Consider the following 13,482-nt stretch of genomic DNA (forward strand, 5'->3'; position numbering starts at 1 on the left):
GCACAGTTTGACATTCCCAGTAACAGCAGCAGTAAGGTAACATATACAGTTTTAAACATCCATTAATTCCATCTGTAGCATTTTGACAAAATATGGGTTATAGATGCATTTGTTTTAAGACAGTTTTATTCTTCCTTCTCTTGCAAACATGCATTTTTTTGCAATTTATGAGACAAAAGATTTTTAAAAGCAGTTAAAGCATACATAGGCTCTCGAACCAGTAATGATTCTTCCAGGTAATAATTTTGCAACAGTATAGGTAACTTCTTTCTTCCTCCATATAATGCAGTATGTAAAATTTAGCATATCAACAATACACATATATCAAACAGTATGTAAAAAAATCTCTGTTTTATAGTACAAAGGTGCTATTTTATAGTTTGTTACATGAAAGGGTCTGGCCAAAACGGTAATAGGCAAAAGCAAATATGGAAAGACCAAGCCAAAGATTAAATAACAAAATACTTTCAAAAATATTCAACTTAAATCAACAAAAAAGGCTTCAGATTTCGACATGAAAATAACTTTTCCATCTTCGAAAGAAAATTCAGATATTTGTTTCCTTTTAGATATTTGAAGGGTGGTGTTTTGACATCTGATTATGGGAACGCAAACTCATAGATGAAAAACAGTGCTCAAGTGGCTTCAAAGAGTAGTCCACCAGGGCCAAATGTTCCTGAAATACCAGCATTCTGTTGAATCATAAAAAGGTACTCAAATTCCCCTCCATTTTGATTCTTCCCACAATCAGATGTGGCTTACCTGACTTGAGTTGGGCTGCTGCATCTCTCTGTAAATTAGAAAAGCTAACCTAATCACAAAATTACTAGTGTAGAATAAGTTGTCAAGGAGAGGTTAACCATAACATCCTTACAACCCTTACTTACAACTGCCATTCATGTACTCTTGTGGGAAACAGAGATTCCCAGACAATCCCTGCCATGGAACTTTGAGAGGCCCTGCAGTGGTTCTACCTTGAATAACACCTGCACTTTTGTAAATCAGCCCAGTGTAGGCTGGCCAAGCAGTGAAGGGGGATAAGCAGCCAACAGTGTCCCAAGGTGAGCATTAAACTTGTCTTTGGGAGAAGGCAAGGCCGAGGAGAAGGCACTGTTCCACCCTGTCCAAGAATTCCAATGTGGTCCCATTCAACGTTTTCCCCTCACCATGCTGCATGTGGTAGGCTCAGGCAAGGGATGAAGCATCTCTTGGTCATCTCCAAAGGAGGCCTGGAAAACAGTGTATGAAAGGAATAGTTAGGGAGGTGGTAGATTAGATCCATAAAGGAAGTATCTCCTTTTGAAGGCTGCTCAAATCCGTCTTACTTTCTACTGCAACCGAGGGAGTCAATAACTATTGACTTAAACACAAGAGAAAGTTCTCTCCAGACTGCATATATACAGCTCCTCAATAGTCCCTTGTAAAACAAGCAGGAAAGGCCATAAAAATCTAAGAAATTATTGTAGTTCCTTTTCTATTCCCATAGAAAATTTGCCGTTTGTATTTTTAACAAGTGCAATGTATTCCTATACAACTTTTTAAACCCTCTGCTTTCTGTGAGATGGTTGTCTTTATGCACAATAAGCTGCCGTAGCAATGTAAAAGTAGAACAGTAAACGAATAAAAAGAATATGCCACAGCTCTCACTGACTGAGATAGTTATGTTGAAAAAGGAAGAAAATAAAAGAGAAACAGATGTGGAAACAAACCTGAATTATCTACCACCAATTCAATAAACAGAGTTAGCAATTCTGATACCTGTCACAGCTCCTACAGGCCATTTTTTGGCAGGGGGGATGGAGAGGGAAGGACTTTTACTTTAATGGCTGTAAGAATTCTGCAATGCAATCTAAGAACAAGCCATTATTTTGATGTCACAGACATAATACCTATTTCCATTTCATGCCCCATGACCCTTTCTGTCCCCTATCTCTTCTGAAGTTCCAAGAGGAAGAGGGAAGAAAGGTGTGAGTGTAAAAAGCAATTTGCAGATATCTGTGGCAGCAAATTTCTTTGTAGATAACTTTTTTACTGATGCACTTTTAACTGAATAACTATACATCATTTTGTATTAATTCCTGCAAATTAATTCAAAATTTTGGTCTTATCTTAGAATTCATACACTCACATTCATGCCACCATATTTCTTCTGTTGAAAAACCATAATTAGAAAATGTTGGTCAGAGACAGCAATATTTATCACAATTTGACAACTGTCTAAACAAATTAGAACAATTCTTGAAAGCAACTAACATAAATACAGTATAGCTGCAAGCTTCAAAGGCAACACTTTACTAAACAATAAATGATATCACAAAATGGAAAGTAGCTCCACCTCCACAGAGGTGAGAAATGCATGGATGGGGAATACATTTTGTATAAGAAATCTCCAGTCATATGGCTGGGAGCACATGATAAATCAGTTAGTGTGAAAGATAAAGGGCTGGATTAGCTCAATAATCGCAATAAATCTGCTACTTAAAGAAGTTGAACTGTGAGCCAAAACATCTCCCTCCCAAAAGACAAAGCAGTCTGTCTCGAAAAAACTTCTAATTAGAGAAATTGAAAGGTTCAGCTGAGTTTTTAAAAGCACTCCAGATATTTAGGAGCAGGGGTCCCACCAGATGCTACTGATTCTCATAAATCACTGAAAAGGTAAAGAAAAGCCCATTCATTTCTCATCCTTCCCTATTGTGTAAGTCACATGACAGATCACAGATATTTGCTTTCTAGAATAGACTTAAAACTCCATTACACAGAATACCACTGAAATGCATAAGTAAAAAAGTGAATTAAGCCTCCTTATTTTCAGTCAGTCCAAAAAGCACTGCAGATCTAAACCCACTGAAGTTAGTATCTTTCTTTCATTAAGGTAGCAAAATTTAAGTCTCATCCCCATAGTAAACATAATTATTCATTAGAAGTTATGGAAAATTAATACATTCTTTATTCTTCTCTAAATGTAATTTCCATTTCCATGAAGGACTTGTACGAGCTCATTTGCACCATTCAGCCAAGAGAGACAAGAAAATCAAAGTCTGGGATATTGCATCCAGTCCTGGTAGCTACATGAAAATAGGCCCCCTTTTTTCCCAGGCAGCTTACCATGTCGATTCCTTTCGTAAGACTGAGGGGTGAATTAGTGGTAAACTTTCCTTATAGAAGTGAATTCCATACACAACTAGGAGCTATGCTGAGTTGCCCCCTGAGCTCTTTGTTCTCTCAGTACCAATGGTTAAAGCTGATTAAGGAAGATTTTAGGTCAAGCACTGTGTCTTCTTGGCTCCTCATTCAACAAGCAAGTGCGTGGTATGACAAGGTCAGAAAAGTGTATTTGCATATTTGCTTTACCTGTTACTGATTTGGCCAACAATGCCAAAGTGGTGCTATTGTTTTGTTTAAGAAAGTATTTGACTAAAATATAAAAGAAAGCATAAATATTTTTTTAATGTATGAAAATGACAATTACATAGGTATGGTTATTAAAATAGAAATGAAACTAGCCATAACTTTTCAACTTTTTGTCACTCAAAAAACAGCAAAATAATCTTATATGGATGAAGGTGGGGCAGGAATAAGAATCAAAATGCCACAAAAATTCATAGACTTTAAATGAAATTCTGAATCATTACTCCAAGTCAGAAATTCAGATGAAGAAAAGCGTTAGAAGTCAGGGAACTGAAAGCCTTGATATGACTGAAAGCCTTTCAGATTATGCAAGTCCTGTATCATACCAGAGATTTTTAAGCCACACTGTAGTCTGACATCGGTGCAGAGTTTGGCTTGGTCAGTGGCATGATATGGTCGAGATTTTCACTAAACACACATTTTTAGTTTTACCTGATTACTTTATCACTCATGGCACATAAGCCAAAACTTAATGTTCTTGAAACCTGCAAAAGATGCAAGTGCATCTCGACTTAACAAGGAATAAAAAAATATTCCTAACAGGAAATTCTTGGCTTTTTAAAAAATTCTCATAAATTCCAATTTGTGAGAAAAAGTTGAAATATATGGCTAGCAGTCTGTGAATTTTTTTATTACTTTATGTGGTCACTAAGAACATCCTTATGTGCAAAATTTCACATTTCTTTTTTTTTATGTTTAGAAATTAGGCTAAGTTAAGCCCAAAAAGAGATTCTTGGAACCTATAGGCCAAATAGAATACTTATGTTGTTCTGATGAAGGTATAATCAATATATTTAAAATGTTTTATTTTTAGTCTGCAAAGGAATAGTAATAATTTATTTGAGGGGGTTCTACTTATACTGGTCCCTCTTTTTAGGATACTGGTCAGTGGAAATTAGTCTTCCAAACACCCAACTTCTAATCAAAACCAACATTTATTCCTCCCTCTTGCTCCACCCAGCAAAATTAGTTAAAACACTATTGCAACAGAATTTTATTGTTTGTCTGTTTGTTTGGGAGGGTTGTTTTGCTTTGATTCACTTTGTTTTGATTCTGGGGGCAAGGGGTAAGGAGGAGGAGATGAGGCTTTTGAGTGATATTTTTTCTCTTGGGTGCAATCTGCATAAAATAAAGAATTTTTTGCTAATGAGATTACTAATTATCCAATTAATGTGTGGAAGTGGCATTCAGTAATGCAGCTAGATTAAATTTGTCTTGAAAGAAAGATTTCAACACAAGGTTGTTACCCATTCTACTCCTACACTAAACATTTTGCTTCTGACAGCATTGGAATATTCTATTGGACTATAAATGCCCAAAGGCACAGTATTTGATATACAGAAATCTTCTCTGACTTTTCACACAAAAGGGTGTTATGGGAATGTCTGAAATCTTATTACACATCATGCAGTATAGAGATGCCGTTCTGGCAGAGGCCAAAATAGGAAGGACCTCCCTGATGGTTACATTAGGAAATCTTACACTAGTTGCATAAAGGGTGTAGTTGTGTATATATACACATATATAGACACACATACATATATATGTGTATATATAGGCAATGCTATGGTGCGTGCATGTCTATGTGCATGTGTGTGTGCCTGTGTATATTATGCTTTTCTTTTTCCTGTCAAGTAAAATTTGAAATGCCTGCTTTTTTCTCTTCAGATCTTATGGATTATATGCTGTAATCCAACTGGAATCTAATTTTAGAAGAACATTGTGTAATATGGATGTCACAATTTAGATCCTTTGTTTGTCATACCCAAAGAAATGACCAGCTATTTAAACTACTAGACACCTCTTCATTGTCATCAGGCAAATACATTTATTTGTTTAGATACAGATATAAAATACTTACTCTGAGGGCCATATTATAAAAAACTTTATTAAAATTTTATCTTTTATTTCATTTTTCTCCATAAAACTTCTATTAAGTGTGATTTCTTTAAGTATAAGCATCTCTTCAAAGTAAGAATAAACAGAGCAGAACGATAATTTCTGTCATCACCTCAACTATTAATTTTTCATTTATATATATTTTTAAAGAATAATTAATCCCTCTCTACAGCACCCTTAACTAAATCAGAAGTGGAAAAGGCATAGCAAATTCCTATATCCCAAATTATTTACAATAATTCTTGATTTCTCTGTGTTCTTCAGTAACTTCTTATTTTGCCAGCTTGGCTCACAAAAGTCATAAAAAGCACCAATGTGATACTTCTGCTGCTGAACATTCTTTCCCACAAGTATTTAACATACACCCACCTAAAATATCTACATATTCACACTTTAGTGAAGTTCTTAAGAAACAAAACAAATATAGGTGAGATAATTTTTCCCACCCTTTTAAACTAAATTAAATGCATTGCATTTTATTGTATTTTCCATTCATTAGTATAATTTAATTCCTTAAAGCAGAAACAAAATACCTGTAGAATAAAAAGGACTCTATCCTGACAAATAGGATCATGCTTTACATAATGTTAAAGAAAAAGGTTTAGCCAGATAACTATATAAATAACTGATTGAATGAAACTCATATTTTGTAGTGAAATATTTAACTTCATAAATTTAAAAATCAAATTAATATTCCACTCTTCCTGGTTTACTGGCATTAACCTGACTTACGGTGTAAAAAACCCCTCACTTTAACAACGATCAAAGACAAAGGATCCAAAACAAACAGACTAAAGTGTTATCAATAAAAAGGTGTCCTTATTTTGTGCACAATGTTAAATTCCATTCTATTTATTTTTACACTAGAATTTCAAATGCAGTTGATATAAACACTACATAAGAATTATGGTTCTCTTCATTATTTCCACTTAGAGACAAGTATGAATACAATGCAGCACATGCAAATGACAGTGCGGGATACAGTGTATAAATCATATCCTTTCATTTATTACCATTTCTAAGGAATTAGCCCAACAGAATTCTATAGAAATCCTGAGCAAGGTGAAAAAATAATTTTCAGAAGAGTATAATGATAATAGTTGCCTGATTAAGTCTCATCAGACATGAGTCATAAAATACTCCACTGAAAGCACACTGGTACTTCATAATGTTCTGAACAGCTTCACCTGTAGTCTGACACCTCTCATGGCTTTTATCAGAATGTGATGATTCTGTTTCACAGTTTCTTAATCCTTGGAGTCTTAGGGTTGAATATTAAACATGTTTGTCAAGACTAAGGATTTCAGGAAACAAAATGAAAGTAGAAGAAGCAGCACCACCTGCTGCTGATAATCAAATCGTGTATGAGCTTTCTTTTCTCCCAAATTACTACCCAGAATGCAAACGAAGAGATTAATAGCACTTGGATTTCAGGACAGCCATTCCATAAGAAGTCACTGTCCTCTCTTACTTCAGTGTTGGACCTCAATTGGTGTCCTGACTAAAACTGGGGTTTCCATGATGCAAAGCATGAATGTGGATACATGAGTTTCTGATTTCACTACTGAATAATCCTACTATGAACATTTCAAGTCATTATAACCAAATGGTGTCAAGTGTTAAGTGTTCATTTACTATAAACCATTCAAATATCTATTAAAGTTCTAACTGGATTTATTCTTTCTTTTTTATTTTCTTGTGCTTACTCATAATACAATGTCACTACTTGATGACAAATAATATTTCATACTGTGTATGTAACATCATTGTGTTGCAGAATCCCCCAAATACCTCAACAATGTCTTTGTTGCGCTATTCTCCCCATTTAGCAATTATAAGCTTTTCTAGTAACAATCAATAAATCAAAAAATGGAGCTCTTGATATGTACAAATATAAAAAAAAATCAAGAAGTTTTGCTAGTTTGCAGTTCATGTAATGCCATCTTGACCATTCTCTTCCCCTCTCTCTATGAGCTGTCTAGAACAGTAAACTTTGCTCCATAAATAATAGTGTATTCATGCTTTTAAAGGCTTTTATATGCATTTATAGTAGGTAAAGGTTGGAAGAGGTAGTTGACTGATTTTCACTTTTATCTACTTTGATTTCAGTAAAGGGCTTTGTCACTCTGTATACATAAAGGCTAATGCACCCTTTGGTTTGTAGAATGTAATGAAATGTTTGCAACCCTCTTGGTATCAGGTCCAAAATGTGAAGCATTACTGTTAAGAGGGTATCTTTCTAATGTATTTGTATGTATAGTTTACACCTCTGTGAGGTCTAATAAAGGATTATGGTTAATAAAAAACGTGTTGAAAATTCATCATCCATGCAGATTTTGCAGCAATTTGCATTCTTCCTTTCTCTTCCCTGGCATATACATTTCGATTTTCTCAGAATACACCAAAATCAGGACATACCTTAGCAGGGTGATCAGGCTCCATTCATCCTAAAATAGAACTGGCATGGAAAGTGGCTCAAGCTGGCCTCGAAAAAAGGAAGTGTCAGCAGATGAAATTATGGAACCTATAAATAAAATTGGTAGAAGTGAATAACCGGGAACAGACCACGTTCATGCACAGGGGAACATGACTGAACTCTGGCATACAGAGGTCTCTCAAAAGCTCCTCACTACAATAGAACTAAGTGGTAGCCAGTATTGGGCTTGTATCTCTATCACTTCTGTTCTCAAGAACAGAACCTTTGGGTAGGTGAATAAATACTATATGATAAATATGGTATCTTGCATGTAAAGGAGTATGGTTGTTGTGAAGGTAAGCTTCAGAAATCTAGCGGGAATCCTTTTTTAAAAAAACGGACAAAGCCTAGTCAAGGAAGAACAGGGTGATCTGGTATTTCCTAAATGTTTGTAAATTAGGTCCCTCACCCAAAGTTCTTTAAAACACTAAACTGTCATGGAAAGAGAGGCAAGATCTTGCACTCTGCTGATTAAAAAGCAGAAGAGAGATATCAGCAAGAATGGCCAGCTGGTAGTGGAGTGGCACCATATGTGAAACCTTGCTCCAATCTGTTCCAGCACCCCCAGAGTTCAACCCTTCCCTAAATGAGTAGCAGAAAGGGTAGATAGTATCAACACAAAGTTTATAGGTGATATTAAGGCAATCAGACTGATCAGGCATGCTGATGGTAAGTCTATGCAGACTTGTCCTTCATGTGCATCTCCACAGATCATGGCCCTCTCAGGTGGGTGCAGTATTTGCCTTTTTCAGTCACTAAACTCACACACTTTCCTTAATCTTTCTAATATGATAGAGAACAGCCTCGTAACACCACTGTGCAGCTCCCTTATCACCCTCCTATGTATCCCATGTGATCCCAAACACCTGTGTATCTCCATTTGGCTGAAATGCTTCGTAATTCCATCTACTTTAGTTTGAGAAATGCTCCTCTCTGCCAGTGACTCTGGTGCTGGAAGGCCTGAGGACAACCTTATCATGGTAAAAACTGACAAAAAAAATGCCTCTGGCCCAGGAAGTCCCAAAATTGTGAATCTGTGGAGGGAGGGTAGGAGTTTCACTGCATGTTCCCTTGTTCTAGTACTTTTCCCTAGATACTGGTTTTGGCTAAAGGGCAAAACAGTTTCCTGGATTGGTTACCCATCTTATGTTTACTCTTACTCCTTGTGTTTTTACCTTGCTGCCATAGTAGACATTCTAGATTCTAAATACACAATCTTGTAAGTGCACAATCCCTGAAGTAATATCCTTGATACAAAATTCTCTGCATTTAAACATTTACAGGCAATAATGCTTAAACTCACACTGTCTTATCCTAATACCTGAACAATTCAGAGATATTTTGGTGTAAAAATAATCACTCAGCAATAGTCAACATATTTTCATTCTTACATTCTCATGATGAGATGCAATCAGTAGAGATCACAAATTTTGGGCTTGGCAATGCAGCCAAGGAAGTTTAAAAATCCATTATTTGTAATCTTAATTACAGTTTTTAAAGTTGTTAATCATAAAACTTGCGTTACCATAAGTTTTTAATCTTACGTGAACAGCTTGTTAATAAATACAAGTGGATGGTAAGCTATACTAAGACAAGCAAAACAAGAACAGAGATTGAAGAAATATACAAGAAATTACTAATGGTTCAGGAAAAATATAAACGACTGTGTTCAGCCTCTTTCTTCAATTGTGTGCTTCCTCAGATATAGAGAATTTAATTTATAGGAATTTTGATCTAAGAGTTGCTGCATATTAACCAAACCTGGATATTGACTTACTTGGAAAACATCTTATTTATTGGCCTAACTTGAAAGAGTTTTTGCATCATAACTAAAGAAAATAATCAGTCTAGAAATCCCTTGCTACATGAAAGCCAGCAGGACTTGTGGAAGCTTAGTGAAAATTAGAACTGTCAACAACAGCAGTTAATAATGTCAAGGAAGACATTCTTATTTTATTAATGCAAAGTTTACACTGATAAGACAAATGAAACCTTTTTTTTTTATAAATGGGAAACTTCGTTAAAATATGTGTGGTTTAGTCCTATATTTTTATACTGTTTTACACTTGGTTTAAAAATACCCTTTGTTCTCACATTATTGCCTAAAAGTTGTAAGAGCCAAAATTTTATCTAAAAAGTGTGTACAAGAGATACAAGAAGTAAAAATATGAAGTTGATTAGTGGTGGTTTTAAGCCAATGTTTCATCTCAGTGAAAAGGAGTTACCTCTGAGAAGTGTTTTCCCGACGGGGAGGGTGACAGAGCCATTAACATTCCCCACAGCTCGCACATGTTGCTCGATGCATCAGCTGTACACAGATTTTCTGCCGGCTTTCTGCAAAGAAGTCATTTGTCATCTCTGTATTTTGACAACCAAAACGCCGAGAAGAAATTGAACAGATCAGGAAGAGAAGTGTTAGTCAAACTGAGATAAAACAAAGATTAAAGCGGGATTTTCAGATTACCACTGGGCTGGTTTTGTTTGTTTGGGGAATGCTTGGACTTAATCTTTAATAAAACAACCATTTCAATTAAAATGCACTGTCTTTGTATCAGACTCCAAGCTCTCCAGGACTTGCTTCTCAGCATGTGCTCTCTCCACTAGGTAATGTTTTCACTCTTCTTGTTTGCTTTTTCCTTCTGTTCCATATACCACTTATTCTTGCTACATAGTGACCTGATGCAATAGGAAAAGTGACAAATGTCTTCTGAGTCCTCACAACAAAAAAAGCTGATAAACCTACTGATTTGGGCATGCTGAGAGATAAAGGTTTGAATGCCATCAGGCTGAACATAGAATGAAACCAGATCTCCCATTGATTCTGCACATACTGCAATTAGCTTAAAATTTAGGGGGAAAGAGACAATGCCAGAATTTTTGGGGAGCCCAGTGCTACACCTTTAAGCATGCCCCCAGCCTCTCATGGCACACAACACAATTATAATCACTTGATATTTTGGATTAAAAAGCAAATAGAGCAGTGAAAACCACTTATTTCCACCATTAACAGACCACAGAGAAGCTGCCAATTTTTCTTCAGTTTTTGTCTAGGGTTAGTATTTCAGATACAATTTCCCTTAAGTTCTGTCAGAGCTATAATTTTTATACTGATTCAAATTACAGAGAATCAGTCTCTTACCTGTGTTTGAATTAATATAGTTTTTATTAAAATTACCTGCCTGCAGAATCCCTACCAAAATTGGTATTCATACCATGCAAAAGGGAGAGTTTTCTTCATTTCACATTCTTCAAACCCTTACTTTTCAAATAATGCTTTATATCATTGCCTTTCCTGCAGATCTTCATCTGGATATTGTTATCATTGTTGGTATTTCCCAGCTTCAAATATTTTTTTGTACACATAACTCCTAGAGCCAAATCAGTCAGTAAATTTCTCGGTAATTTAACATGCTGACAACAATCCTGTACTGCTTTAAGCATATTCTGTTGTTGTTCTAGTAATCAATAAATAAGCAATTGACTTCAGACAAAACACTTCAACACTTCACTTTTATGCAAATAAATCTTACTATCAAACACATTTTCTGCTGTTCTTGATTTGTTTAAGCATTTTTTTTACCCATGTTTTACTCTTCATTCAAATATTACATATTCTCTGCCATGCCAGCCAGAACCAGTGCACCGGTTAATAAATAAAATATTGTCTTCCTATACTTAATCTCACTTTTCCCTCTACCTATATCACCAAACATACTATTTTGAATCTCAAAATCAAGAAAATTTAATGGTTGAATATGCAGCATGCTAACCCTATCCAAGGCTTCCAGTGAGTCAAGGAGTTTCACCTGCATCTTACACACTTAGATCTCACATTCAAATATGGACACTTCTACTGCCCTCAGAGGTAACCACTGACAGCTAGGATTTTCCTCTATATCACCTTACAGCTTGTGTTTTTATACCCTGTAGAATGCCAGTGGCCAGCAAGTCTGGCTCTGAATACTTATGCAATTTTGAGGATAAAGTCAACCCTCTTTCTAACCATTCTGTTCTGAGACAGACTGGAACTTTCCTGGGCACTAAATAAAGAAAATCTCTGGTTTGAATGATTTCTCTTTTAGTCTTTCTGCACTTCTATTTCCTTTCTAAAAGGAAACAGACTGGTTCTTTAAACTTACTTATTCTCAGCTCCAGTGCAGTAACAGAATTACCAGGATGTAATGCCATCCAAGTCTTTGGCCAAGACTCAGTAAGGTATTTTAATCAGTACGCACTTATATACCATAAGTAGGTTCATTAAAAAAATCCTTCTCAAGAATGAAAGTAATATTACTAAAATTCTTACTCCAGAAGTATTTTTCTCTGTAATGCAAGTTTATTAATATAGATATAATTTTTCTTTATGAATTCATGATATGCCTCTTTCTACTTCATCAGAAGGCTTTGCAATGAATTTTATTTTTTTTTAATTTCTCTCTCTTTTCTTCCTTCACTGACATTCTTCAACAATGTTTAATACATGGTACATTTAAATTGTATTTCATTTAAGGATTTTAAATTACTGTATGTCTTTCAGATAAATTATAAATTACAAACTTCAGGTTTCCTATATTTCATATAGCTCAAAGTTTTTCCCCTGCCAGAGTAAAATTCCCTTGACTAGATTTTGTTTGGCTAGTTTCCATTTATGCTGTCTTACTGTTCTCTGTTCCTTTACTTTCTTCTATTTGCTTGTCCAATGCAAAAAAACCCCCCCCCAAAAAAAAAAAAAAAAAAAACCCAACCCGAAAAAAAAAAAAAAAAACCAAAAAAATCTCAAACCCAAATCACCTTTTTTTACTTTGACTTTTAGAAAAAGCATTCTCAAAGGATAAGGTTATTCACTCCTAGTAACACACAGATTTTTAATTTCCTTACATCCTCTGTTTTCTTCATGCAAGTGGATCTTTACTTTTCAGGTAACATTATTGACTCAGAGCTGCCATCACCATTTGTTGAAGTCAGCTTCATTGAAAGTGTATATATAATCACATTAAGTCAACACAATACAGAATCATACAATATTCTGAATTGGAAGGGTCATCCAAGTCCATCTCCTGGCCCTGCACTGGACAATACCAAGAATCACATCATGTGCCTGACAGCCCTGACCAAACGCTTTTTGAACTCCAATGAGTACTCCCCTGGGGAGCCTGCTCCAGTTCCCACCACCCCCTGGGAGATAAATCTTTTCCTGATATCCAGCTTAAATCTCCCCTGGCACAACTTCATGGAGTTCCCTCAGGCCCTGTCACAGGGGAGATCAGTCCCTGCTCCTCCTCCTCTTCCCCTCATGAGGAAACTATAGACTGTAAGAACAGAACACTCTGTAAATGTGTGTTTGAGTTTTCATCTGAAAGTAATTTTCCAGTACCTTGACAAACTACTGCTTTAGAAAGTGAAAATGATTATATATCTTGTTTTAAAACTATCCTTACTGGCATTATCTTTAGCATTCATCAATACTGGAAGCACTTTCTTTTTTACTCTCTGCTTGTTTTTCAGCTGTTGTGTTCTGTGTGAACAAGTTTCTTCATGCAAAAATATCAGCGCTAAACATTCTTTCCTATCCCTCATACTCCAATAATTATCCATCCAGAGAACCTCTCAGAAAAAAATTTTCACACTATATACCTTCTTGTGTGAGAGTAAATCTAGGTCATGAGCAAGAAACTTTGTCTTTCTCCTTGCAGTGCTTT

The 13,482-nt window shown here is 35.5% G+C and overlaps 1 long non-coding RNA gene across 1 annotated transcript; it reads right to left on the minus strand.

Annotated features, from left to right (window-relative positions):
- Window positions 1-108: 108 nt before the first annotated feature.
- Window positions 109-12,490, minus strand: LOC148223656 (uncharacterized). The gene is made up of 3 exons (XR_015803896.1): window positions 10,009-12,490; window positions 7,726-7,831; window positions 109-1,229 (listed from the first exon to the last, which is right to left on the minus strand). It is a non-coding gene; the product is annotated as an uncharacterized LOC148223656 (long non-coding RNA).
- Between the last annotated feature and the right edge of the window lie 992 nt (window positions 12,491-13,482).

Source organism: Sturnus vulgaris, chromosome 5 (assembly GCF_052056855.1).
Source record: "Sturnus vulgaris isolate bStuVul1 chromosome 5, bStuVul1.hap1, whole genome shotgun sequence".
Classification (NCBI taxonomy): Eukaryota; Metazoa; Chordata; class Aves; order Passeriformes; family Sturnidae; genus Sturnus; species Sturnus vulgaris.